At 38.1% G+C, this 6,000-nt stretch overlaps 1 long non-coding RNA gene across 1 annotated transcript in view; it reads right to left on the bottom strand.

The window, feature by feature from the left end:
• The window catches only part of LOC110261472, a 55,421-nt gene continuing 49,798 nt past the window's right edge, over nt 378-6,000 (bottom strand). Inside the window, exon 3 of the long non-coding RNA XR_002345576.1 lies at nt 378-3,408. This is a non-coding gene — a long non-coding RNA (uncharacterized LOC110261472). The remainder of the gene's footprint in view (nt 3,409-6,000) is intronic.

The raw sequence follows: 6,000 nt of genomic DNA, 5'->3' as shown, positions 1-6,000 counted from the left end.
AAAATATAGGTCATAAGCTTTAGCCAAACAACTTAGACAAGTTTCTTCACCTCAACCGATCTAAATTTTCTGTTTTTATAAAAAGAAATAATAGCAACAAATATGTATACATCATCAGCATTGTAGGGTTATTATTAAAACAATCTAGATAATATGTGTAAAACTCAAAAGAGTACAGCTATTTAAAAATTCTTGTTATAAACCACTCTTAGTGGTTTTATGATTGCACTGATTGGAGAATGAACACTGAGAGTAGACACCATTGCCTCTAGTACAGAACATTCATATCATTAGCATGCAAGAAATGTTTTCTATGTGTTTGAACAGAGGAGACGGCTGGCAGACACAGAAAGGAGACAAACACTGACCAGCAGAGCTGAAGTGGAGCCCATAGAATGATTTATTAAAGTACAGAGTTGGAAAGACTGATTCAGAAGTGGTACTAACTCCTTCCCACTCCTTCTTACCGTTGTTTCCATAACAATGGAGTTTGAAGTTTCTAAGCAAAAGAATTAGGTGATCTCTTGGTTCAAACTTGTCCCATTCATCCTGGGTCCAAAACAGTAGTGCCACCTCGTGCAAGGCTTTTCACAACCCTTACTTAATTCAGGCATACTTAACACAGAGGCTCTTAAGCGACATGGTTGCATATCCTTTTCAGAATTTGGAATTTCTGAATTAGCGTATCATGTTACCCAGACCGCTAGAGAGCTCAAACTAGCCTCCTGGTTATTAGCGGCACAAAGGGCATTCTGTAATCCAATATACGGAAGTATAAACTGAAATCAAAGAAGCAAAGTTTAAGCAGTAACTGAGGTCCTAGGAAGTACACCTTCTCCTCAGAATTGCTCCTTTATCTCAGGACACCTTCTCCTCAGAATTGCTCCTTTATCTCAAAAGCCTTCTGTTCTGGTCAAGCTCATGTACGCTCCATGTCTTCTGGATCACCTTCTAACCGCATCTCATCCAGCTCTATCTTTCTCTTTGTCCTATACTTCCTTCATGGATAATTAATCAATAGAACTGCTATTATCGGCATGTAGGAAAGAAGGGGCTTTAAAAACAAGAGATGACAACTTCAAGGATAATAATAGAAAAGAGCATAAAGCCAAAACAGCTTGTTCTTACCTTGAGAGATTTAAATAAATATCTAATTGTCTCAAAGCACACTATTCATCATACCTAATAACCTCTTTTGAAATCAGCTTTTTTTACAGCTTTCTGTGTAAACTTTACCTCAACTCTTTCTCCTCCCACTCTCTAAATGTCACACTAGTCTGCCCTAAACACAGCTCATGTCTCCATGTTGGCTCTTGTCCTTTTTCTCCACTCCCCACGCACTCTATTCTTTTTCTAACTAATGATGCTCTCTTTTTTCGTATGTGAATTAATATTTTCTCTCTCTCATCAGTTCTCTCTTAGCCCATCAATAGTACAATAATCACAGATGAGAAGGGAGAAAGGGGAGACGGGGAGGAAAAAGTTGTGAACATTCAGATTTAATAGGTTTGCCTGTCACAAAAATGAACATTTAAAACTTGAAAATTGTCAAAGTGTTTTAAACACTGTCTGAACTTGATAACACGTAAGCAATGAGCAAAAAACATTTGAAACCCTCCTAAATATTTTGTACACCTGGATATGCCCCCCAGGAAATTCCTGGCAGTAACTGCTGCTTTCATTTCCCCCCAAGTATGGCAGACAATACTGAAGAGTTCATATTGGTCCTTTCCCATGAATTCCATTTCAAAGCTGTTAACACAACACTGGTATTTCAACATTCCTTCAGCTTTACCATCTTTATGTTCATTTTAAATTAAGAAGTCTGAAGCAGATCTTATCAAATCCATAATATTGTTAAGAGCACTTCAAGGTCCTTTTAAAAACAAGAATTACTTACATCAACTTACTTTATTGCTTCATTTTCTGACTCTAAAGGACACAAAGTATACGAAAGCAATTTAACATGGCCATAACCTACAATTTTCACTTACCCTGAGGGGCCATTTCACCTCTTGTTTTACTTTTCCAGGCCAAATCAATAGAGGGTAGAATCAAGTCAAGACACATGTCATAACTGTATTACAGGTCAATGAGGTTTAAACAAATTGGGCTCCACTCATAAATAATTGACTCACAATTTGTACCAAGACACAGGGTGAAATGCTATTCACCTGAAACATCTTTAAAGTTTATTCTACCTATTGTTAACACCTGAGGGAACCATAACTGCATAAGCTTGGGTCTACAAGTCAGCCATCAACGAAGATGTTCTCTTAAGAACAAAAGGGGTAATAATTCAGTAGGAAGCATACACAATCCACCTTGTTCATCACAAAAGAGGTTAAAACAGACCGTTGGTATTTAGAGATGTTTCATTTGAGGGTTTGACTAGCTGCAAGCAAATCCAAAAAATCTGTACCATCTTGCTGTGTGTGATTTTGCTGGGGCATGAGTTTAAACTCCAGGTGCTGTTAAATAGGTATATGGAAATGGGAGCAGCTCCTTAGCAGGGATCCTCAACAGCTGTTCAGTATCCATGGATGCTCTCAGCTTTCTGGTCCTCTACTTGCATCACATACAGCTGTCCTTAAAGCTTTAAATGAGCCTTTAAATTCTTCAGTTATAAGTCACAGCCCTGGAGGAAATGTGTGGAAATTGTCATGTTTGTACACTTGAAGACCTACAAAGGGACCCAATACTAGAATGGGATGTAAGAGTAAGTTAATCAGTGAGCTCCCGGGAAGGTTTTCTTGTCTTCTAAGGGACAAGACATGAGTAGATGGCTTAGTGGGGCTGCCCTTCCCACCATTTCTTACCTTGAACAATAATCAGATGTCAGGATCTGCAACAGTCATCTTGCAACTATGACGTAACATGAGAAAACGTCTATTACACTATATATGGTGGAGAGAAAATAGAGTCGGCCCCTTATGAAATTGTTACAGGGCTACACTCTGGAACCATTTCAGCTAGATTCCTTGTTTTGTGAGGTAATTAAATTTCCGTATTGGTAAACTCTAAAAACACTCCAGACTGATACAACGGTATGTAATATTGTCCCATTTCTCAAGGAATTCATTATTGATTCTTGGAAATGATATAAGAACTCAAATCACTTTAATAACTAATAGAAAAGTATATGAGCCATGTGAAAGATGAAAACAAAGTGCCATGAACACTTATGGTCAAGAAGGGCCTCATCCAGCAGTGGTAGGCAGAGTGGGAAATCAGAGAGCAAGTGAAGAAGTGGAGAGAGTCAGCAGGAGCAGGAAAGGCAGATCTCAGGGGGCTCTGGTTCTGCCGATTTACAAGCTCTGTGATTTTAAATCCGTGGCTTGAACTTCTTAGGCCTCCAGTTCCTTTGGAAGGTTTCAGAGGTGATTAGCTAATCTTTGGGTAAAGAACCTAGAGAAAAGTAAGCAGTCATGAATTAGTAACTATTCTTTTTGGAGAAATGGCATAGTACTCCACAGCCTATCTAAACCAGAGAAATTAGACCACTGATCCTAATCTGCCCTAACCCACCCATATGATCCAGCTGAAAGAACATTCAAAAAGCCAGCAGGGAAAGAAAAAAAAAAAAGCCAGTGAATGGGAGTTCCTGTTGTGACGCAGCGGAAAAGAACACAACCTGTATCCATGAGGATGTACGTTCCATCCCTGGCCTCCCTCAGTGGGTTAAGGACGTGGTGTTGCTGTGAGCTGTGGTGTAGGGTCACAGAGGCAGCTCAGATTTGGCGTTGCTATGGCTGTGGTGTAGGCTGGCAGCTGCAGCTCCAATTCGACCTCTAGCCTGGAACTTCCATAGCTGTGGGTAAGGCCCTAAAGAGGAAAAAAAAAAGAAAAAGCCAGTCAGTGAAAACAGGCAATACCTACTTAGTACAGTAAACAAGGAAAAAGGGGGCATCACTAGCTTTTCCATCCTACTCTTTCACTCTGGGTCCCAGGTGCGTGCAGATAGACCATGGTGTAGATTTAATGGAAGTTACTGCTTCTCCAGGTAAGAGATGAGATTTTTGCATTTTCCAGGCACTGTGTTGAGAAGTTTTACCTCATTTAATTCTCACCTTACGTCTAAGAGTATGGTGGGTTTTTTTTTTAAGTTTTATTGAAGTATAGTTGATTACAAGGTTGTGATCATTTCCGCTATACAACAAAATGGTTCAATCATCTATACACACATACCCATTCTCTTTCAGATTCTTTTCCCACATAAATTATCACAGAATATTGGGTAGAATTCTCTGTGCTATACAGCCAGCCCCTGTTGGCCAGTAATTCCATATACCTCAGTGTGCATATGCAAATCCCAAACCCCCAGTCCATCCCTCCCACCCCCACCTGTCCCCTTTGGTAACCACAGGTTTTTCAAAGTCTGTGATTCTATTTCTGAAAAAGAGGGTACGTGTTAACCCACATTTTACAGGCGAAAGAGCTAATGTTCCTATAAATTAAATCATGCCTTAAAACCAGACTTCAAGTTGAACAGAAAGATGAAATTCATAGTTTCCTTATCTAATTTTAAAACCTTCTCTCACAGCGTTCTATATACTGGTTACAATTAGGATCAAATCTATTCCCTTCTCCATGTTCTGAACTGGTTTGAGGTTTAGGCTCATGGAAAAAGTAGAGTCTCTCCTCCCTTCAAACTCTGCCACAACTGGAGTTAGTGGAAACTGGAAGAAACTACAAATAATTAACAGTTATGTGTGTTTTGCCACTCTCTGGAGTAAGATAGTAGCTAGAAACCTGGAATTTTTTTTTTTCATTTTAAAGTTTTATTGAAGTATAGTTGATTTACAATGTTGTGATAATTTCTGTTGTACCACAAATTGATTCAGTTATACATATACAAATGTCCATTCTTTTTCAGATTCTTTAAAACCTGAAAAATTATTTACAAATGCTAAACATGCTAATAACATACACATATTTTGTTTTATCTGAAATGAAAGTGAAGAAAATGTATTACAGCTACTTTTTCACAATATGCGCTAGATCCAAAGTGATACTATTTGTGACATGAAACATGATTTATGAGAGGATGAATTTCTTTTAAAGTAAGTACATTATGGATATGGAGAAATGAGAACATCGAGGGTTTTCCTCCTCCTTTGCATGAGCCAATAAATTGCTGTTTAATTTCTCTAAATTAGTATCTTCCTGAGTTGAAAATTTCCACCTGGAGGAAGTGTTTATGACCATCTTGTAAATCTCTACTTTAAAAAAAATTAATTTATGCACATTAAATCAGTATGAATTCTTCATTCATAGGGAAAAAAATGATCAGTTTTGCAACTGGGTCTTTTAAAGGTTTAGGAGCAATGTGTGTTCTGAAGTGAAGGCTGAGAAATATTTCTTCAAACATCTGAATCCTGAATCAAATAAAGTTGACAAAATACGCTAACATTTCTCAGAAAGATAAACTGTCCTCTAAGGAGAGCAGTAACTATTCCACAGTGGTTTCTACTAAGAATGTAGTTAGGTTTGCTTGTAAGTTTTTTTTTGTTTTTATTTTTCTGGCTGCACCTGAGGCATGTGGAAATTCTGACGCTAGGTATCCAACCCAAGCCATAGCAGCTACCTGAGCCACAGCACTGACAATGCTGGATCCTTAACCTGCTGAGCTACCTGGGAACTCCAGGCTTGTTTGTTAAGTTTTAACTCAGCCTAATCATACTTTTACTAATATTTTTGCCCAGTGATGAAAATAGTTGTATGAAGAAAAAGCAATATCGTTTTGTGGTTAAGTCTGTGTAAGTTTGGAGTCAAACTCCCTGGTTCAAATCTCATACAACCGTTTTATATGGGGCAATTTAATAATCCCTTAGCCTCTGTTTCTTATGTTACATTTTTCCAGTGATAACATATACAAAGCACCTAGCAGACAAAATATATTGTTACCTATATTATTAAATGGGTACATCGAGTCACAGAAAAATAATACCTAGTGATATTTTGGTAGGCCATGTGGTGGCGATTTATTTTAAAGAAACA

This window comes from Sus scrofa, chromosome 1 (genome assembly GCF_000003025.6).
Source record: "Sus scrofa isolate TJ Tabasco breed Duroc chromosome 1, Sscrofa11.1, whole genome shotgun sequence".
Lineage (NCBI taxonomy): Eukaryota > Metazoa > Chordata > Mammalia > Artiodactyla > Suidae > Sus > Sus scrofa.
The sequence above is the reverse complement of the archived record's forward strand: the minus strand, read 5'-3'. Positions and strand labels throughout refer to the sequence as shown.